The sequence below is a fragment of the Dipodomys merriami genome, unplaced genomic scaffold (genome assembly GCF_024711535.1).
Source record: "Dipodomys merriami isolate MVZ:Mamm:240054 unplaced genomic scaffold, mDipMer1.0.p SCAF_36, whole genome shotgun sequence".
NCBI classification, from domain to species: domain Eukaryota; kingdom Metazoa; phylum Chordata; class Mammalia; order Rodentia; family Heteromyidae; genus Dipodomys; species Dipodomys merriami.
This window is the reverse complement of record NW_027205159.1, coordinates 13,170,217-13,193,662: the sequence shown is the minus strand read 5'-3', so window position 1 is coordinate 13,193,662 and position 23,446 is coordinate 13,170,217. Positions and strand designations below refer to the sequence as shown.

At 41.3% G+C, this 23,446-nt stretch overlaps 1 long non-coding RNA gene across 2 annotated transcripts; it reads right to left on the bottom strand.

Moving 5' to 3' along the window:
* Window positions 1-399: 399 nt before the first annotated feature.
* LOC138804213 (uncharacterized) lies at window positions 400-7,042 on the bottom strand. Of its 2 annotated transcripts, none has more exons than XR_011365204.1 (3): window positions 6,971-7,042; window positions 6,034-6,122; window positions 400-511 (listed from the first exon to the last, which is right to left on the bottom strand). It is a non-coding gene; the product is annotated as an uncharacterized lncRNA (long non-coding RNA). The 2 variants fall into 2 exon arrangements; XR_011365203.1 differs by lacking the exon at window positions 6,971-7,042 and adding an exon at window positions 6,797-6,906.
* Between the last annotated feature and the right edge of the window lie 16,404 nt (window positions 7,043-23,446).

Below are 23,446 nucleotides of genomic sequence, written 5' to 3'. Positions count from 1 at the left end.
AGTGATAAAATATAATCCAAGCTGGGCGCAGGTGGCTAACACCTGTAATCTTATTTACTCAGGAGGCTGAGATCTGAGGATCACGGTTCAATGCCACCACAGGCAGGAACGTCAGTGAGACTCTTATTTCCAATAAACCACTAGAAAACTATAAGTAGCACTGTGACTTAAGCGGTAGAGTGCTTGCCTTGAGCTGAAGAGTGCAGTGACAGTGCCCAAGACCAGAGTTCAAGCCCCACGATCAACCAAAATATATATATATGTATATATCTATATATATAAATAAATAATCCAAGTGAAGAAGGTTCCATTGGATACTAACTGCATGTCTGTGAATTATCTGAGTTTTTCTGTCTTATAGAATTCAGTCATCACTCACCTAGATTGACAGCTGGGAGGAAAGGGGTGGGGATAAACACAAGCTACTTGGGATACTGAGAACTGCTCCTTGAAGGTGAAGGTTGTGCATGAATCTTTTCTATGTTTAGTAGACAGCAAAGTGTCTAGAATGCTGTAGGTAGAAAAATGTATTTCAAAGTGTAAAACAGGTGCTCTGTTTATCAAAATAGTAGAGAAATCAGACAGATGAATTCTATAAATATACAAGCAATATATAGAAAATTTGCTACATTGTATTCCATGATATACTCTGGAATAAACTTTAGTTTTCTGTACTCTGTAAATATTCACACACTAAAAAACAGAAATGTAATCCTTTATTACTGTTAAAATACATAGAATACCTTCAAAAAATATATTTGTGGACGTATTTTTTCCTTAATTTCTTCCATACCTGCATTAAAAATGGCTCTAAAAGTGTCTAGATGTGTAAAATATGAACTCCATTTATTTCTTTTTTGAATTTGTACTCTAGATTGGATTTAAGTCCCTATTTCATCTTTAGGCTTAGGGCTAGGAAAAGAATAATCTCAACAAATTGTCATGCCTCATTTTTAAGAAAAGCTATGTATTCATTAGGAGAAATATGTATTGGTCTAGGTAGCTAGGAACTTTCAAGAAACAAAAGACAAAGAACAATTCCACAGCAGTCTCAAGTATTAGCATATCTCCAAGTGAACACTAGCTGCTCTTTATTCTATAGTATATTTACAAATATATTTTACAAGCTATTTCTAAGCTATTGTCATCCTCCAGAGTAAAGTTCAGGCATGCCTATTGCTCATTATATAGATCGCAGTTGCTCAAACTCAGAATCTATTGTTTGTATAGGTTTCACCTGGCTATCTTTACCTCACTCACTAGCACTGAGTGCTGGGAGATTTACTTCAAATATATAAATAGACACACACACACACACACATCACTAACTTTCACTATGGCTGTAAAAATTAAGTCCCTTTTGTCTCTGACCCAAGAGTATCACAAATCATCTAGCATCCATGGAAATGTTATTAACTTGCATGTAGGTTAAATTTCTAGCTTCATACAATTCTAAATACTCATATGAAGAAAAATATATACCTAGAGTTTTGGTGTGCTTCTACTTTACGAAGCTCTCAATTTTCATCTTTTTTTTAAAATACATTTTTAATTGTAAAAATACTGTACAGAGGAGTTACAGTTACATGAGCAAGGTAATGAGTACATTTCCTATCAAGCATTGGAAGGCAGCTCAGTGGTAGAGTGCTTGCCTTGCATGCATGAGGCCCTGGGTTCGATTCCTCAGTGCCACATACCCAGAATAGGCCAGAAGTGGCGCTGTAGCTCAAATGGTAGAGCACTAGCCTTGAGCTGAAGAGCTGAGGAACAGCGCCCAGGCCCAGAGTTCAGGCCCTATGACTGGCAATTTAAAAAAAATCTGTATGAATTTTCATCTTATTTGCCCTATTTTAGACATTGGAAGTCACATATTTCCATCAGAACTAACTAAATTTAATGGCTGCAACTTTCTACAGGGTTTTTAGGACCTAATAAGTTGTAAATATGCCCCAAGGCTTTTTAACTAAAAGCTGAGGGAAAGAGATCCAAAAATGGAAGCCAATAGGCAACCAGAGCATTATCATGAAGCTTTATTTCACTGTTACAAAAACAGGAATACAAATCAATATGATGGTTCATAGTTACAGGACCAGAAGACATACTGGAAACTGACATCAGAGAAGGGTCAGTCACTGTAGGAAAACACAAAACAGGATGTACCAAAGGATGCAATCATCAGTGTCCAAAGAAGCAACACAGAATGGGATAAAGTCATTGCAAGCATATATTTGATGAGTGGTTCACATCAAGAATATACAAAGAACATCATCCTAACAACAACAAACAACCTGATTTTACAATGTGCAAAGAACTCAGATGTTTCTCCAGAGAAGACAATTAAAGTGTTAACAAGCACATGAAGAAGGTGTTTAACATCACTAATCACCAGGACAGTGTAAGTCAAAACAATGAAGAATATGACCACTTCATATGAATTAGGATAACTACAAAAAACAAAGTAACAATACTGACAAAAGTGTGGTAAAATTGGAACCTTTCTATGGGAAACAGTATGGCATCTTTTCAAACAATTAAAAACAGGATCATTCATGCCCATAATCCTAACCACTCAACACAGGAAGCTGAAATCCAAGGATCGAGGTTCAAAGCTAGCCTGGGTAGAAAACAGGAAGTGGACCTGTGGTTTAAAGTAGTAGAACACTAGCCTTGAGGAAAAGTTCAGAGACAGTGACCTGTCCCTGAGTTCAAGCCCATGACAAAAAAAAGAAAGAAAGAAAAAAGAATTGTCATATGATACAATGAGTCCACTTCTGGGCATATATTCTAAAGATCTAAAAGCAAGATCTTGAAGAAATCTTTGAACACTCATATTCATTTTGTACAATACTAAAACATGGGGGCAATACAAATGGCCATCAACAAATGAATAGATAAAATAAATGTGGTTTATACACACAGTGGTATATTACTTCAACTTTAAAAAGAATTATGCTGTGACAGATGCTATATTATGGATGAATCTTAGGGACACTGCTAAATGAAATAAGCTGTAAAACTGAATTTGGAAATTCTTACCTAAAAGACCATCAGAGAACTTCACCAATGTAAAAGCAAAGGAGTCTTTATTGCAAGCTCGAGCCCCAGCCCAGGGTTATAGTACTTTTTATACACTTTTTTAGGGAAGGCAGGGACTTTGTATACATCATAGAATCTTACAACAAATTATTACATGTAGCGGGAAAATCATAATACAATTCTATAGTATGATTGGCACACTACAAAGCAGAAACAGGTTGTTGGTTAGATCAGAGGGCTGAAGTACTTTAAACTGGTTGGTTTGCACCACAGGGAATCTCAAGGAGATGCATGCTAAACTGCAGGGTTCCTTTCTTAAACAAACACCACCTGTGGCCTGACTGCACAGGGAGGGGGGAGGGAAGGGGGTTCACCATGCCTTCCAGCACCTGCCTGCCTGAGATTTTCTCAAGGATTGTTTATGTTCCTAGTGTCCAAGAATTGCTTCTTCTGTTCATTCCCAGGCCGGGCTCATGGTCAGCTACATAACTCATACTTCAGAAGATGACAGCTAGCTCAAGATGGAGTCACTCAGGCCTCAGGCTCCTCAAAGCCAGTCATAAAAAGATCAAATATTGCATAATTCTACTTATATCAGTTGCATAGAACAGTCAAATTGATAAAGGCAGGAACCAAAATCATTCTTGATGGAGACCTTGAAGCAGAGGAGAGTGGAAAATTATTTTAATGAATATAGAATTTTAATCTTGGAAGATGAAAAGAGTGTGGACATTGAACTTGTACAATATTGTAAATATACTTACTACTACTATGCTGTACTCTTAAAATAATTAAGAAAACCTGAGGGGCTGGGAAGGTGGCTCAGTGGTAGAGTGCTTGCCTTGCATGCCTGTGGCCCTGGGTTCGATTCCCCAGCACCCCATAAGCAAAAAGAAAAAAAAAGCTGGAAGTGGAGCTATGGCTCAAGTGGTAGAGCACTAGCCTTGAGCAGAAGAGCTGAGGGACAGTGCCCAGACCCAGAGTTGAGGCTCCACGACTGGACCCAAAAAAAAAAAAAAAAAAGAAAACCTGGGAGAGGAGAAGAAGGAGAATGATGAAGGGGTAGATATAATCAGGGTACATTGTATTCCTATGTGGATATATCAAAATGAAATCCACTTATATAACTAGGTAATGCTAATAGAAAGTGTAAAAAAGATGATAAATTTTGAGTTGTTTGCATTTGACCACAATTACTGGGAAAAAAAAAAAAACAACCACAGGTTGGGAAAACAATTTAAATTGCCAGTAAGCAATAAACCTGGGTTCAAAACTTTATCTCACTTAAGTGTGTGAAGCTGTTTTTTTTAATGAAATGAGAGAAGGCTCAGGGAAATCACCCCTTTTGTACAAAATACATACTCAATTTGCCGTTATTTGGATGTTATTGTACACATTTTAAAAATACAATAGCATATGTAGCATCTGAGATATGTTTCCTCTTTTTCTTAAGCTTAAAAATAGTTTCTAGTTGTACACAAAATGCAGGATCTATTCTGCTTAAAAAACAGTAAAACATTACAGGTGAGGTCTATAGCCCTTGATATACATAGCAAAATATCTCATGTGCCTACTCTAATATCCACCCTTCCTTTCTGAATCAATAGAGACACCTGTCCTTTTAACCGAACTCCAGGCTAAGTAAAATAATGATAACATTTCCCAATAATGATAATATTTAGATAACAATACAGAGAAAAATGTTACCTGATAGCTTCTAGAATATTGTCTTAAAGGACAGTCTGCACATGTTCTGTATTTCTTTATTTCCTTCTTTCTGTTCCTTCACCTCACTTCCTGGAACTTGGAAGCGATTACTGGCATTTTAGCCATCACCTTGGGCCAAGACAGTGAGGGCTATATCCTAATGTTGGGGTATGCCTCCATCTTCTTGGAATCTTCATACCTTTACTGTTTTCCTCTGGGATTTCCACAGATAAGACACTAAACCATTACTAGTTGCATTGTTATGATCCATTTGAGTTCTCCTTTCCTAAAGATACATACACTGTGGATATGCACTCACAGAAAATACATAGTACTGCTTATATATATATATATATATATATATATATATATATATATACATATTATCCTTTAAGTAGTTGTACAAAGGGTCATCACTCAACAAGTCAGTTATCGGTCCTTTTATGATTTTTCTTTCATTTGTTCACCAAAATAACATTACCAGTTATATATTGAACACACTGTTCTGCTACTAAGAACTTGCCTCATCTGCAGTTTAGATTCCTAAGTATATGTTTACAGATGCACAAATACGATCTTCGGCCTGAATTCAGCTCAGAATGTACCTTCAGGAGAAATTACTTCCCACATCAAAATACAGGACTATGAAGACAATACAAGCACTTGGGAATTGTGGCTCCTACTCCACCTGACTTTAGAAATATAGTCCAGTTATTTCTCTGCCCTAGATTTTACCATGCTGGCTCAAAGCAGAACTGAATCTGCCTTCTGTAAGTAGAAATTAAGTGGCATTCAAGGTAAGTGTGCAAGTTTAAGTCAGAGGGCTTTGCTGCTTCAAAACAGAGATTTTGACATTCAATCTCTCTGTCAGCATAGTGTTTCATGGGAGACCAGCGCACTGTGAGTAACAAGTGTAGATGTGGCACTCAGAGGGAGTTAAACCACTTCATCTGGGTAGTTATGGATAACAGGTGATGGTTGGTATTGGCTCCAACATGGCGGGGATGAATGACTCAGCAAAAAATACACACCTTGTTCCCATCAGACTTCAGGTGCTAAGGCATGCGCTGTTTCTGACTATGGTCTGGGGAGTGTCCCTCTCACTCCCATCCAATCAAAAGTGTTTTCCCCACTTGTGCTGTGAGATGGGACATCTAATAAGAAAACTTCCTACTCATGCTCCAAGACTGGGAAACCAATCACGAGATGCCATGCAGCACAAGCCCGCCCCTTGACCAATCAATCCAGGAACACGCCCTATGGGGCAGAGTCAAAGGGCTCTACATATACCTCAGGGACGTGAGCGTCTTCGGATCAGCTTTTGGTTTCTTTTGCTGAGGGGTCTCTTTCGCTGCTCTTTTCGCTTTGAAGAAAAATTGCTTTAGGGGGTAGATGGGAAGGGATGAAAAACAATCAAAAGAACATGTTTTAAGGGGAGACTGGGAAGGGATGAAAAAAATCAAGAAAACAACAAAAAACCTGCTTTAAAACCTTTTTTTCTAATGTATTTATAAGGTGATTTTTTTTTTTTTGCTTTGTCCTTCCCCCAGGGTATAACCCCTGTTTTCACTGTTTTTGATGTTGATATAATTTGGGGAGAGGAAGGGAAAAAGAGAAATTGTTTAAATAGGGATACAGTGAGATGAGATGTACAAGAGGCTAATTTGAAAAACAAACTTTACAACTTTTGAAGGGGGGTGAAATGGGGAGGTGGGGAGGTGAAATGGGGTGGTAGAGGATGAAATGGGGAGGTGGGGTGTGAAATGGGGAGGTGGGGGTGAAATGGGGTGGTAGAGGATGAAATGGGGAGGTGGGGTGTGAAATGGGGAGGTGGGGGTGAAATGGGGTGGTAGAGGATGAAATGGGGAGGTGTGGGGGGTGTGGGGGAGTGTAGTCATGGAGATGGGAGGGCAGAGATGGTAGGGGAAAAACAAAGGAGGAGGCAACAATGCTCATGTCATTGTAACCCCTTCTGTATGGTATCTTCACAAGAAAAAACTTTTTTTTTGAAAAAAAGAATTCCAGAACAGAAAAATTTGTTAAGAAAACAAACCCGAGACATAGACAATAGTGCCGTTCTGAAGATGTTGAGGGGAGGGAAGCCTTGGCCTTCAGGCCTTGAGGAGGTCATGGGGGCCCAGGACCCTGGAGGTGGGCTATGGGCTGTCCAGGAGAAGCTGGAGGGTGGGCAGAGGCCAGAGGGAGGGCGGGGCGACTTCTCAGGCACCTGGCCAGACACCACTCCTTGGCGACCCAGCGCCAGGCTGGGCACCCAGCGCTGTGGGATGCCGGAAGGTGGTGGCCGGGTCCAGGCTGCTCCCATAGCCGCCCCACTGCGCAGGCCCGTGGAAGGGCGGGTGGGAGCGGCTCCAGCGAAGCCCAGGCCGGCGACCCGCAGCCTTGCTTCCCAGCGAAGGCTGTTTGCACAGCGCCCACAAACGTTTGGTGTAGGAACGCGAGTTTCAGCATCATCGCATTGTTGCAGAACAATCGCCCCCGCCTTGGACATGTCTGAGGTGAGCGGCGGGGACCAAGCGCCACTGAATGAATGGGCTGCCAGCTGATGGGCCTGCAGCAAGGCTGGGGCCGTCGGGTGCAGTGCCCGGTGTTGGGGCCCGCAGGGCGCGGACTCCCGGGCGCCTGGCCATGGCTCCCGCCCTGCGCCCCGAGTTCTGGGCCAGGGCCTCTGCAGGCACTTCAGGCCGACCCTGGACCTGAGCCGGCACTCTCCTGGTGCGGTGTGCCGGGTCTGTAACTGGAAGTGGCCAGTTTAAAATTCACTAAATGCGGCTCTGTGGTTGAAGATTAATCCTAACCAGGCTAATGTCTGCATTTTCTCAGTTCTTCTCACTAGAATCTCTAAAGAATTAGGAAAAACAACAACAACAACAAGCACCCAGTTCTAGGCTAGCAAAGGGTCTAGGAGTTCTCAGCTTTTATTTTCGTGTATGAATCTAACAATGAAAAAATAATGCAGCAATCTAGTATCTTTAAGGTGTTAAGTTCTGTAGAATGTTGTTTATTTTCTTCCCCTTGTTCTGCGATAGAAGTTGATCTAAAGCCAGAGGATATGCTTTCTTACCAGATAAATCAGATCTGCTGACTCTTGCTTTTTCCAAATGGTCTCATACTCAAGGAACCTCGAAGATCTTAATTTTGTGAATTACTCAGTCCAAGAATTAAGAGTTTAAACTAATAGAATCTCTCAGCAATTTGCTGAATAATTTTTATTTTTTAAACCAAAGACAATCTATATAACACCTGCGTATATAAATTAAAGCTGGCTCTTTAAAAAAAAACTGCTTTCAATACCTAGATCCACTCTGCTCTCTTTCACTGGTTAGCTACCACACTCTACCTCTCCTTTGCTTTACAGGCAAGCATTAATGACAACATCTCTTGCTTTGCCCTCATTACTTTCTTTATCCTATCTTATTCATGGGGCTTGTCTGAGGCAGAATCTCCACTCATCCCTTTGTAGATTCAATGTGGGTAAAAATTCTCTATAAACTAATGGGTGTTTAATTTTTCTTGAAGCTACAGTTTTTCTATATAAAATGGGGTATAGAAGTACAACAATGAAGACCAACCTTATAGTTAGATAAAAGGTGATTGTTCAAAGAAAACAAATACCACTCTGTAGCATGTAGTAAACTATTCACAAAGTTCATCGTTGCTATAATGCTCTCCATTATACAGAATAAAAATTTAGGCTCGGACAAGTTATTTTGACTAAGGTTAAGTCTTGTAAGTAGCAGAGCCACAAGTGAAATGCTTCAAACAAGAATCTAGTGCTACATTGTTTCAATAAGAATGTGGTACCATTTTTTTTAAACCCAGAAGAATATAATGAGCACCCTGTAAGACCACTTAAAAACTGTGTAAGTCCTGTAAGAGAGAATGGAAGACTTCCAGGCAGGCAGGATTGACTGTAAGATGTGGGAAGTGTTCTCATACTCTTCATTAGAGAGCTAGAAAACATGTTGATCTGCTAGCTGCCTCAAGCAATTCAGAAAGTGGCTTGCATTTTCTAAAACCTAAATCCAAACTTTCACCTTTTCTTCTCACCAAGAATTCTCCTTCAGGCCTTTTCCTACCATAGTGTCTTGGCAGCTTGGAAATGCTCTGCCTCAGAAATGTGGCATCAAGAGTGTGCCCTGTGGTCAGCTAAGCAGCTAGGATCTGACTGATTCATCTGAAAATGCTGACACCCACTCTGTGCTCTTTGCTCTGTGCTCAATATGTGTGCCTAAGTCCACAGCTACGTGCCTCCTCTTTCTAGTAGCCATAGGAGCAGAAGATCAAGGCAGGTTCTTTATATGAAGCAGCCACACACAGCTGTTGGTTTCATAACCACCCGCTGAGGTGAATTTGCCTAAGGGAACCAAGGCAATATGTGAATAAGCTGTTTTCATCTTGAAGCTCATAAGCCTCCATTCCAAAGAGGAGCTGCTAACAAAAAATTCTGTCTGGGAATGGACTCTGTAGGAGTTAGAATATTTTTGTCTCAAAGTGATTGCTTGAAGTAAAGCAACCAAGAGTGGCCATCATCTTACAAAAAGCTATTTTAACTAAAGTATATCCTGTTACTAGAATTGTTCTAGGGACTTGAGGCAAGGATTAACTCATAGAGCACAAGCTGAGTAAGATTTTTCTAAAAATTTCTGGCCTGGTTGTCCTGGTTTAGTTGGTTGCTCTAAAACTGTTAACCCCTTTGTAAATAGCCAGCTGAGCTTTCAAAGTAGACAACTGAGCAAGACTGTGAACACAACTTCTGATCAAGACAAGTAGTAACTCATTAAGGGTAAAACCTGGGCAGATTCCTACTCAGAATGGTTACTTAATTGGCTTCTTCCTGTCAGTAACATGCCCTTTGACAGAACTAAACTTTGCCATGCAAAGTTCTTTCAAGTCGATGATCTTTCTTCGGATATTGGAGTACACTATGGGAGTATTCCCAACAATTTGGGGACTTGTCCAGGATCCTTGTTACTCAAGGGGATCCTGGGAACCCCTCCAGAGGAGACACATCCTACCTTGTTGAGGTAGTTAAAGCTTGGGTTAAACACCATCCCTTGTGGTTAATGATGAACCGAAGATGGAAAGTTTATCAGCAATGTCAGTAAGGGGCCCAAGGAAGCACCCCAATAAAAAGTAACCTCATGCATTGACCATGAGAAGAAAAATTGGACTAGAGTATATTACCTTGTTGGTGGGCATTTTCATGGGCTGAGTGTGTCTTAGGCACAAAGAGAATTTGAGTCTTGACCTGCGTTTTCATTCTCTGGCCCAAGAAAACAATGTGGGAGCTGGAGGAAGACATCTTTGACAAATCCCCAGTAAGGGGAAAGTTGAATATGAAAGGGGTGCACAAGAAACTTACAATAGGGAGGATTTAGTGCACCAAAACCTGAAATCACAAGAGACCTGCTAAAATGGGGAATTGTAGACCTAAAGGAACCCAAGAAAATGGAATGTTGAAAAAGATCTGAGAACACTATTAATGATTTTCATTTTTGAGGTCTATAATGTGCACTTGTTCAAACAAAAACTTCTGTATATGTGCTTGCATGTGTGTGTTAAATCATATATCCGGAAGGGAGAACTCAAAAAGCCCTACTCACTAAACTCCTTCAAGTGACCCACTTTGACTCTGAGGCCTGGATGGATCCTCTAGCTGATCCACAGATGTATGGCATTGGAACCTGTTTCAGAAGCAGACTTTCAGGGTAGACTGAAAATTTGTTAAAAGCCGGGTGCCAATGGCTTGTACCTGTAATCCTAGCTGCTCAGGATCTGAAGGTTGGGGTTCAAAGCCAGCTCAGGCAGGAAAGCTCTTGAGACCCTTGTCTCCATTTAACCACCAGAAACCTGGAAGTGGTGTGGTGCTGTGGATCAAGTGGCAGAGCATTTGCCTTGAGCTAAAGAGCTCAAGGACAGGGGGCTGGGAAAGTGGCTCAGTGGTAGAGCGCTTGCCTTGCATGCCTGAGGCCCTGGGTTCAATTCCTCAGCACCACATAAGCAAAAAGAAAAAAGCCAGAAGTGGCGCTGTGGCTCAAGTGGTAGAGCCTTGAGCTGAAGAGCTGAGGGACAGCGCCCAGGCCCAGAGTTCAAGCCCCATGACCGGACCCAAAAAAAAGCTCAAGGACAGCACACAGGCCCAGAGTTCAAGTCCCACAACCACCACCAACAAAACAAATGCTTGGGTGAAATGGATTAAATATTCTGTCCACCATTACTGTTAAGATTGTGTGGCACAGAGGCCAGAAAATCAAGTGGTCTACCTCCCCCTGTGATGAACCTCTGACCCCTAAGGGCATGGAGTGCATGATCTATCATCAGTCAAACACAGCATGGGGAAACGTGTAAGACCCTGCTGTTGCTGTTTGCGATAGTAAGGATCTACGACAAAAACCCCATCTTCCCAAGGCCAACTATACCCCTTGCCTCTCTAGGTTGGGGGGACAATTGGCATTTCTGGGAAACTTATCAGGATGAGTGAAGGCTACTCCTGTGAAGAGATGAACAGTAAGCACTAACCATAGCCAGCGGAAATGTCTGATGGTATTGTGGAGGACCAGTGTTGGAGACCTTCCTGGCCAACTAGAGAAGAACCTGTGCTTTGGTTCAATTGGCCATCCCTTTCACCCTAGCATTTCACCCACCTGTCCATTCTCAAACATTTTATACTAGATAAGGAGAAACTCCTTCCCTAGAGGGTCATTCATATCTCATATTTACATGGGTGTTATTCAGGATTCCCCAAAAGTTTCCAAAAGTTTCAAATTCAGAAACCAAATAGCAGCTTATGAATCAGTTTTATTCTGATGATTACTACAAATAAAAATGTAGTTTGGGAGCTGGTAAAGTATTTAACAAGCATTCATGAAGCCCTGGGTTTTACTCTTCAGCACCACATAAACAGAAGAGGCTGGAAGTAGCACTGTGGCCCAACCAGTAGGGTGCTAGCCTTCAGCCAAAGCTCAGGGACAGTGCCCAGGCCCTGAGTTCAAGCGCCAGGACTGGCAAAAAAAAAAAAAAAAAAAAAAAAAAGGTTTGTTAAAAGATTTTTTTAACCCATAAACTAAATGCTCTAGTAGGATGGCATGGGAAAATTAGTTCTACAAATGTTACCTGAAAAGGGAAGAGTTTATGTGTTGATTGGAGGCCAAAGCTGCACAAAGGCCTTAGAAGAATTGAACATTGGCAAGTAAGTTAACTGAAAACTCAGATGAAGGGCTGGGAAGTTGGCCCAGTGGTGTGTTGTTTGCTTTGAATGCATTAGGACCTGGGTTCGATTCCTCAGCCCTGTGTAAGCAGAAAAAGCCAGAAGTGGCGCTGTAGATCAAGTGGTAGAGCCCTAGCCTTGAGCTGAAGAGCTGAGTGACAATTCCCAGGCCCAGAGTGCAGGCCTCACAAGCGACAAAAAAGAGAAAATTTTAAAAACCAGGTGTTGGTATCTCACGCCTGTAATACTAGTTACTCAGGAGGCTAAGATCTGAGGATCACCGTTCAAAGCCAAGCTGGGCAGGAAAAGTCCATGAGACTCTTATTGCCAATAAACCACTCAGAAAACCAGAAGTATAGCTGTGGCCCAAGTGGTAGAACACTAGCCTTGAGCTAAGGGACAGCACCCAGGCCCAGAGTTCAGCCCCAAGACCTACCAAAAGAAAAAGCTAAAAGGGTTTCCTACCAAAAGGGAAGGAGTGTTTCCTACCAAGTGGGAGGGAGTCTTGGGGGTTTCTGTTTAGCAGGAAAGCAGGTTTCCCTTCTAGTTGGGAGGGGGCTTCTGATCAAATTGATTCAGTTTCATAATGCTCAAATAAGTGTCTAATGTTTGTCAGGTATTGACTTGTGAAAACATCCTGCATGGGGAACTCCAGTCTTAATGACCTTATGGTGACCATGCTTGGCTCCAGGCCACAATCCACCCTTTAGTTAATCCTACGGTATGGTTGCAACTTCAGTCTTGAAGTAGACACTCTGTGTATGACTTCCAATTTTGAGTCTACTAGGACTGAAATTGAGACTGGATAAGCGAGGTAAATACTGTGGTGATTCTGTCCACATTCTAAGTACTGCTATGACTGTGTGGCAGAGAGGCCACACAAGTAGTCCTATTTGTGCTGTCATGGATCTCAGACCCCATGGGCATGAAATGCATGATAGGTCAGTAAGGCAACTTCGAACACCATGTTGCTCTTCTCAAAAGCAAGAGTATTTCAAAAACCCCTGAAACTGACCAGCTCCATTCTTTCAAGGCCAACTATACCTGGGGAAAATTTGACATTTCAGGGAAACTTACCTGGATGTAGTGAAGGCCAACACTTTGAGATGAGCAATAAGCATTAATCATAGCCAGGTGAAATATCTGGTGGTATTGCAGAAGACCACTGTTGAAGATAATACTGGCCAACTGGAGTGGAATCTGTGCGTGGGTTCAAGTGGCCAACCCACACCTGATCATTCTCAAACACCTTAAATTAGGTAAAGAGAGACTTCATACTAAGTCAATCAAGAATCATGTTTACAAATACGCTATTTAGGAGCCCCTAAAAATTTCCCAAAGAGCTTAAAGCTAGAAACCAGAAATAGTTCAAATTAGTCTTATTCTGTTGATCTACACAATCGATTATTCCAATAGGTGCTTTTATTTATCAGCAGGGTTTGTTAATTGGAAATGCCGCCAAGCGGGGAAAAAACTAGGAGCCACTGGTAGGATTAAATGGGAGAAATTAGCTGTAAGTATAATACTTGAAAGGGAATCTGTGTGGTGGTTGGAGGTCAATGCTACAGAAAGACTTACAAAGATTTAATACTGGCAAACAAGTTACCTAAAACTCAGATGAAGCTGAGTATAATCCTAGATGCTAAAGTGGCTGAGTTTGAGGATCTGTGTTTAAAGTCAACCCAGGCAGGTAAGATGAGACTGTCCAACTAACCTGCAAAAAGATTAACTACTGGAGCTGTGGCTAAAGTGGTAGCCTTGAGCAAAAAATGAGATGAGATCAAACCCAGGACCAGTCTACAGTCCTTTTAAAAAAAAGTTTGTATGTCTGTGTGGTGGCAGATACTTTTACTAGTTTCATGATGGAACAAGCGTTTTAAAAATGAGTCATGGTGTCAATATTTACCTCTTTAGTAATTGTTTTCAGAGCAACGTGTGGATGGGTGCTTTATCTCTTGTATAAGAGGTTTTGTTCAGTGACTGAATCTGCCTTAACCAAACACTCTTTAATCAAAATATCCTTTGGATACTGCTGAATAGGAAAGTCAGAGCTTTAAGTTGGAAGAAAAAGTAAAATAAGATGGGAGGATTGTAGAAGTTAAGTCTTGAAGTGCTTGTCTGATATAAGCACTGCCCTTGTAAAGGTAGTCACAACCTTACCGATGCTATTTTAGAGAAGTGCTAGGGGTTGGAGGCATGGCTCTAGTGGTAGAACACTAGCTGGGTAAAAGTTGGTTATTTTTCTTTTAACATGGCCAGATGTTCTGGGGATTGATTATTAAAGCTTTTGACTAGTTTGCAAGGGGTGAAAAGTTAGAGCTATCATGAAAGATGATCCCAAATTTCAAATTCGGGGGAGCCAGTGGTGGGCTGCCCATCCAGTGTGCTTATTCAACTTGGCATTCAACAGACAGCAAGGCAAAGTTCACTCCTGCAAAAGGCATTCTGAGTTGGTGTTCTTAGGATACCTTAATTTCCCCAGGTATTTCCAACACACATCTTCCATGCCATTCATGAGGGATCCTAGGAACCCCTCAAGAGGAGAGACACCCTGCCGTCCTGTTGAGGAAGTCTCGTGCATGGGCTAAACCTGCCATGCTTTGTAGCTGGCAATGGACCTGAGATGTAAAATTAATTCGCAATATGAGGAAGGGGTCCAAACAGGCACCCTTAGAAGCAAGCAACCTCATGCATTGGCCTTGGTAGAAAAAAATGAAACTATGTATACTGCTTTGGTGGTTGTGTGTTTGCAGGGGCTGTGTGTGTGAGAATTGTCTTAGATTCAGACTCTTAAATTCTTTGTGATTAAGAGTCTTAATCTGCAACTTCATTTGTCCAGCTGGGGAAGAATGAATTGTTGGAGATGGAGTGATCTCTGAGAAAAATCTCCAGTAAGGGAGTTAAGAAAAAGGGTGAACAAGAGGTGAAACAAACCCCAAGTTAAGTATTCAAATGTTTTTTCTTTCTTGCAATTGTTTCTCACATATTTATAAGATCATTTCTTTGCTTTGTATGTTCCTCCCCCACGGTATAACCCCCTCCTTACACTGTATTTGATGTTGGTATAACTTGTGGAGGGGAAGGGCAAAAACAAGTTGTTTAAATAGGGGTACAGGTGTACCCATTGCAACAATGAGATGTACAAGTCGTTATGTCGAAAAACGAATCTTACAACTTTTATTTGGGGGGGAGGGAGATGGGAAGGGATTAGGAAGAGGAAACAAAGGAGGAGTCACCAATGCTTGATAAGAAATGTACTCATTACCTTGCCCATGTAATTGTAACCCCTCTGTATGGTATTTTCACAATAAAATAAAGCAGTCTGAAGTGCAGAGTGCACCAAAAAAAAAAAAAACAAACATACTCCCATTTCAGCATGTCTCTGTAATTTGAGAATTCTAAACCTAGGAAGCCCAAGAAAATTGGAGCTAAGACGGCTCCCTCAGACATTCTTATATTGTTGTCTTTCACGGAGAGTGTCAGGAAAGGTATGAAAACATGTTTTAAGGATGATTTTTATTTTTGAGCTCTATATTTAATGTGGGCTTGTCAAATCTTGTATATCCCTGTCTCTGTGTAAATATCTTCAGAAGGATCTGTTACAGGCATTCAGTAATTAACTGACTTAATAGCAAAAGATTCTTGAAATTTGGTTATTTACAATGTTCCAGGTCTAACAAGTTATTATTGCTATTAGATTAAAAAAACTTCATATAGGATTACTTTTTCCTGGATATTTAAATGAATGTTATGTAAGTCTGAAAGTTTTATAAAAGGAAAAACCAGCAAGTAGAGGAAACATGGGAATGATGAGTACATGTTTTTGGAATAGTTCTGTTACAAGCCAGTCAAGATTGTTTCAAGGGCTTTGAAGGTAGCAGAAAAAAGCCAGAAGTGGTGTTGTGGCTCAAGTGGTAGAGCACTAACCTTGAGATGAAGAGCTGAGGGGCAGTGTCCAGGCCCGGAATTCAGGCCCCATTACTGACAAAAAAAAAAGTTTCAAACAGCTTTGGGTGAGGAAAATGGGGTGGGGCGAGGGATGATTTAACATCTAACAATGGTGTAAAACTAACAAAATTTTTAACTGGAGGGCCGTTGTCAGACCTTATCAAGCATGAATGTCAGAACTTAGAACGCCAAACAAAGGTCAGCCGGGATATGTCATAACCTTCCTTTTTTTCTGTATGTTTTTTTTTATTGCAAAAATGATGTTCAGGGGCGTTACAGTTACATGAGCAAGATAATGAGTACATTTACTATTATAAAGATAAACTCTGTTTATACCCTGGATCTTCCAGGGTAATTGAAAAGGTGGGAAACACATGACCTCAGTTGAGCCAGGCCCACTACTTAATCAGTCAGCTCAAATCTGCCAACTATTAATGAGCAAAGTTGGATCATCAAAGGAAAAAATACAATCCAAAAGCAAGTTTAAGTCCTAGAAAGGTGTCTGGTATTGCAGAGGACCAGTATTGGAGACCTTACAGGCCAACTGGTTTGGAAACTGCACTTTGGTTCAACATACATCCATTTTACTCAAGATATTTGAGAATAGCCAGGTTGAGAAAATGCTAACATCAAGTAAGGAGTGAGATTCATCCCCAGAGAGTCTTCCAACTGTCATATTTGTGTAGATGCTATTGGGGTCTCCCAAAGAGTTCCTAATCAAAACCTGCTATTTGATTTCTAGCTTTAAACTGGTAATACCTATAAAATGTAGATTGGGTTAGATCCATTAGTTGATTGGATTAGATTTATTATCAGCAGAGCCTTGGTAATTATACTAGATACCATCAAGGTAATAACAGAACAACTAAGTGCCACTAGTAGGATGACATTGAAAGACTAGTTCTAGGTATATAGGCTGGAAAGGGAATTGTCTCTGTGGTGATTAGAAACTAGTGCGGCACAAAGGCCTTACATAGATTGAAGGCTGGCAAAAGGTTTACCAATTACTAGCTTGTTGATCAATAATTTGGAAGACAAAGGAAGGGTGCTGTCCAAATTTGCCTCTAGCCCTTGTTTTCATAGCAATGCCTCTGTTGGTGGCAGTAAGAATTAGGGCAAAACAAACACCCATTTCTTAAATATTCTCCCTTTGGATACTGCTGAATGGGAAAGTCTGTTAAAGCTGACTAGGTTTGAAAAAAGATAAAACAAGGCAGGACTGTAGGAGTTAGAATCTTTTCTACCAAAGTGTTTGACATAAGCACTGCCTTTTAAAGGATAGATGCTATCTTACAAGAAGCTAAGACTGCTTTTCTGACAAACTTTGACCAGATATCCTGGTTTTATCTAGTTTGAAAGTTTATCTGATCAAGAAAGATTATGATCCCAAAGTTCTGATGAGTGAGAGACATGGTGGACTGCCTGCTAATCATGCTTGCTTGGCTTCCTGTCAGTATCAGATTCTTCTGCAGAAGTATATTATGCCTTGCTGGGTTCCTTTCGAGTTGCGATATCAGGTGTCACATAGGAGAAAACATCAAGATATTTCCAACAACTGCTCTGAACTTAAAATCTTTATTTGGGATAGATTTGGAAAAGCACAATTTAAAACTGTATATTAATTATACAAAGGGATTTTACTGTTACTTCCATGTTTACAAGGTGTACTTTTAACAGAATTTGATCACTCTTCCCCTTTTTATGGCCAGCTTTATGGAACATACTTCAATCATATTCATCTCCATCACTTTCACCTTTCCTGTTCCCCATCTGGCCGGTTATTGCTCCACTCTGTGGGTTCTTGTTTGCCTTTTATATCTTTGGCATAAGTTATTGTAAGCAAAAATGTCGCTACCGCCTCGACCAGCAAGGAAGACGCGACACCGAACTCTTCTCTCTGCAGTTTATTCAGGACCTTTGAGTAATCTTCTGACCCCAACCCTGGGGAGAATTCCCCACAGCCTTAAGTACCCGCTGGGTAGCCAACCCTGATACGCCACGTGGGAACCACCAATAGGTTCAGGTGCGCGGAAGCAAGCCAGATTCTTTGCCTTAGCCATATCAGGAGTTGTTTACCACAGAGAGCACTCGCCATCGGGAAGGCGGAGGGCGGAAGCTGGCACCATCTTCCAGGTGCTGCCTCTCGCAGCTCTCTACACAAAAATACTTACAGAAAATAGACTAAATACTGTGCTAACAAGATTAAAAAGCCTTAGAATGGAAGAAGCATTATGTTAACTCGAATATGCCTATCTTCAAATTTTTCTGTTTTCATTCTTTTCCATGAGGAGCCTGCTTTCAAATCTGAAGTGTTTATTATTATTTTGTTTAACCATTGAATCATAAGCATCCCATTACTTATTCTGAAAACGTAGGCACCCATTGGTGTGAGCCTGCCTGTTAGTGAGCAAGGGTAGTTTTCATTTTATTGGGCTTCTCCTTCTGCAATCTGCTTTTCACTCTGCAGTCTTTCCTGGAATAAAGCTGAGCAGCGGCAGAGCAAGTAGTCAAATGCTATGTTCACTCAGTGTGCTAGTCAGCAATCTGCAAAGTAGGTATGTGCTCATGGTGGTCCATTGAGGCATGGTGAGAAACTATTATGTAAGTTATACATACACACCAGGAAGTAATCTGTCTTTAGCAGTGATGTCATGAATACAAGATTTTGAAAACATTTTGGGGACTTCTCTACAATTAGGCTGGAATTAATTTTGTGTTGCTATTACAAATACTTGATAGTCACCTTAGAAAGGCTTATTTTGGCTCAAAAATTTTGTGGTTCCAATCTATAATTGGGCAGACCTACTGTGTTAAGGCCTCCTATGTGGAGGATGGGGATGACATGATGGGTGTATGGTGTAGGAAATCTATTCACTTCATGGTCAAGAAAAATATGGGGTCCTATTCTTCACTTAAAGGACACACCCTACATAACCAGAAGACCTCCCATGACACACCCTAAATAACCAGAAGACATCCCACTAGGTCTTACATTCTCATTTGCACCATCTCCAAGAAGCTAAGGGCTGAGTCTTTAAAACACAGGCATTAGGTGGACACTTAAGATCCAGCCTATAGCATTACTTTATGAACAGTAATGTGCATATAAATTATTTGGGAGTTTTAAATGTAGCTTCAGATTCAATGGGGCTGGAGCTGCCAAGAATTTTTGAGTTTCTAATAGGTTCTATATTAACACATGTTTGAGTTTGGGGATTACTATTTGAGTAACACTGCTCTTTGTACTGCATTTGTGCCATAACCTTCAAGTTTTCAGTTAGTATCTTAACATTGGAGGAATGAGAACAAGCAAAAGAAAATACATAGCTATTAGGCCCCTAAAAGCCACAGAAGATAGTCAAAGAGGTAGCTTAAACACTAGCACAGGTTAATTTGGAAGAAAAGTCTACAGAGTTAGCCCTGGCTGGTCAATTGAGTAAACTATCTTTTAAGATATTGGTCAGAGTCTGTGAATTTGTCCAGGGGGTCAGTCCACTTCATCTGGAGGCCCCAGTGAGATCCTATTCTCGCCTCAACAGGACGACCCCTGTCACGACCTGATTCTTGTGTCAGGGGACAGGCCACATGGGTGCACCTAGTGGAAGGCCTCTGAGGGACATTCCTCAGCCCCAGGTGCCCTTGCTCTGTGGAACCCCTGAAATGGACTCTGGAGTTTGTTCTACCAGTAAGCTTCTGCCTGTCATCATCATGTAAAAACATAAATCAGTTGTTTTAAACTCCCAAGCAAAGTCATCAAGTTTTGGTGTTAGCAAAAACTTGAAAATTAACTACTGTTCCTTTTCAAAATAATGAAATAATCCTTTACATTTTTGATAAATCAGACATCCTATTTGCAATGAACAGCTTAATGCATTAAAACACCAGATCTTTGGTTTTCTGTAATATGTGAGTTACTATTCACTGGCAGAAATTTCTTCCTGTTGTCTGGCCTCAGTCCCTCCTGCAGTTAGAAATGTACTTTCTCCCCTTTTCCCTGGGAGAAGAATAGCCATGGGTACAAAACTTTGAAATCAGAAAACAAAATTTTTGATAAAGGGCAAAAACCTCCTGGTAAAGAAAAACCCCAGACAAAGGCTGACCAGTAGTCAGCTTTTGTCCCTTCCCCATCCTTGGTAAAAAGCAAAAGAACATCACTCCCTCACTCAAGTTTACCAAACTGGCAGCTTTGCAAAAGGCTATTGAAAACCTGAGGCTTATCACCAGCTGCATTAAATTGCTGTGTTAGGAGCTTATAATAAAAATAATTTCTAAAATAGTGTCAATAGCTTTGATAGTATTGATCATGCTGACCAAGTCAATATTATGTTTTGCCTATGCTCCTGTGAGTCAAGGCTAGGTTTCTGCCATGTTTTGCTTCTGTAACCTTGTTTGCTTGCCTCGGTAACAAGGCCTGAAGACCTCAAATTGAAGACCACCACTGAATGGTCCCACTATGAGTGGCCTATTACAAATTATTACATATTATATTACCAAAAAGAACAAATTAATTTAAAGGTCATATAACTGTAACCAATGAAAAATATGCCAAACCTGCCTTGCATGGCTTGTCTATATAACTCTATGTACCTAGCCCTATAAAAATGCATCCTACCCTGACTTCAAGACTGTTCTCCTACTTTCCCGGTGGTAGGAAGTGGTCCCATATGATGGTAATAAAGTTCCTAAGTCCTTTAACTGGGTTTCATGGAGTCTTTTTGGATCCAGGATATAATAAATGTAGGCCCCAGTGAGATCCAGGACCCCAGGCCTTGATCTCAGGGACTTTGGACTGGTGTCCAGAAGAGCCACTCCCTAGGGCATGGCTGTGGAGAGAAGTTCCTAGCAGGAACTTAGAACTGAAAAACCTCTAGAGTTAAGTTTAAAAGCCTGGCCAGGTATAGTGGAAGGGTCAGAGGAGAAGCGGGATGCAGCAGAACTCCCAGCCCCGGAGGAGATTGGGATGCCTCTATCCCCAGTGGAGGCAGATTAGGGTTCTTAACATGGAGTCTGGCCTCAATTGGGTTGTCTTATTTGTTCTATCTCACTGTTGGAGGTGCCTTCTTGTGCTGTTTGCTTAGGTCTGTCTGACCATTTGTTTGGCCACCTGTCTGTGTCTGTTTTACTTGACATTTCTGTCTAAATGTCTGAGAACCACAAGCATTGTAGAAAGGGATGAGATGGACAATCTCCTGTCAAACCTATGTCTCCAACCCCAACTCCAGATGTTGGAGAAATCTTGGGATGAGGTGGAGAATCTCCTCTCAAACTTGGATCTCCACTCTGGTACTGATAAAATTCCAAGGGGAAAGCTTATTTGGCCCAAGCAGGAAAAGTAAGAAACAACTTCTGTTTAAGCTAATTCTGAGATCACTGATTGCTTTCTTTTTACAGAAATGCACCAAATTTCTTTATCCATCACTTTTGGAAATGCTTTTACATCCCTTTTCTTATTTTCAGGAAAAAGTCAGAGCATATGAGTAGTTACCCAAAGTCATTTCTGCACTCTCTGCCAGGTAGATTGGCCCTCCCTTAATGTAAACTGGCTGAAGGAGAGCTCCTCTAAACTAACCCCTCTTCTAGGTTCAGAGAGTTATTTTGGGGCTCTCAGTCACTGAAATCAGGTCACCTAAACACCAGAGCTCACCATTCTCTGAAAAAACCCCAGACAATTATTCAAGTTATTAGAATCTGTTATTTTTGTTCATTTGGACATCTCTGGGGGAGTAAAAGTTCCAGCTCTGTCTGGGCCTGGTCAAAGACCTGCTCTGTTTTGTCCATGTTGCAACAGTCAAGTGGAGGGCAAGACCTTACAAGCTTCAGGCTGTATTTTCCTGCAGAGGCAGCCGGAGGTGAAGACATAGACAGGAGTGAGGATTCTTACAAGTTTTTCAGATATAACTTTCTGCACCTAATAAGTTCTAGGTAGACCATGCTTTAAAAAACTATTTCTAATGATCATCTTTGTTGCTTTTAATTGGAGTAAATGTGGACTTTTGTTTAGACTTGTTGATCTGAGAACTGAGGCTCAAAGCCAGCCTGGGCAGAGAAAGGTCCCTGTGATTGGTCAGCAGAAGAGTTGCTTTGGGGTTCAAAGTGGCAAAGTGCTAGCCTTGAACTCAGGCCCTGAGCAGTATCCCTCATCTCTCCAGCTCAAGTCCAATGATTAAGGAAAATGCCAAGGTGTATGTATCCCAGCATGGAGAAAGACACTCCTGCGACCCTGGCAATGATGAAACATCCAGAGGCAGTTACAAGCCACTGCTAGGGTGGCAGAGATGGTATCAGATCCTGTTTGGCCCTTCAAAAATTGAGAGGATGGGAAGGTGGCTCAGTGATAGAGCGCTTGCCTTGCATGCATGAGGCCCTGGGTTCAATTCCTCAGCAGCACCACATAAGCAAAAAGAAAAAAGTGGAAGTGGCACTGTGGCTCAAGTGGTAGAGCGCTAGCCTTGAGCTGAAGAGCTGAGGGACAGCACGCAGGCCCAGAGTTCAGGCCCCACGACCAGATCCCCCCTCCCCCAAAAAAAGATCAGAGTCAGGAAGTCATGGGAAAGTTAATTGTAATCATGCCTTTCTAAATGTCTGTCTGCTTCATAACTGGGCAAGAATGTGCCAGTCATCTTAGTGGTTTGTAAAATGTGTAGGATAGTTTAAATCCCCAAAGTAGGACTTTGAGCAGATACAGGGCATAATTGTTGGAGAATTCTTAAATTACAGGAGGGGTTCACTTTGCCTAACATCATCTTATCTGACCTTTTCGGCTTGCCTCAGACATATACCAGTTACTGCAAATAAGGGAAACCATGGTGAAGAGCTATAGTAACTCCATTTTAAGATCAAACCCCCTGAGCTGTGCTGCACTCAGAGTAGCCCCCAAAAAGAGCTGTGCTGCCCTAAGAGTAACCTCCAAAGGGAAAGTTCTTGGAAAAACCCAGGTTGCTACCAACCCTGCCCACCCTTAAGGGCATAACAGTTTCCTAAGTGTTTCAACAGAAAAAGGGAAGTACAGTCAGAGTGGACTTAAACCCCCTGAACTTGTGAAATTGCTTATGTGGAAGACTCTAAACTTGTATGTTTGATATTATAAAATCTGTGCTAATTTTGTGCTCGGGGCCTCTTAGCGTCACCTGTTACTGAGTGTGCAGAGGACCAAACTCAAGCTAGCAATAAACGACTCTTTGCTGTTTGCAAAGAGTCTGGTGGTCAGTGAGGGGCATCCAAAATCCGGTTCTTCAATGGGATCTATGTTTCTTTGGGCCAAGCTTACTTCACTAGATAAGGACACAAGTAGTTTTTTCTTTCTTGCTATTGTTTCTAACATATTTATAAGGTGATAGTTTTGTTGCATTGTATGTCTCTTCCCCCACAGTATATATAACCCCTGTTTTCACTGTATTTGATGTTGGTATACTTTGGGGAGGGGAAGGGAAAAAACAAATTGTTTAGGGATACAGGTGGTCCCATTGAAACCATTAGATGTGCAAAATCCTGTGTTCAAAAACAAACTTTACAACTTTGGCACCAGGG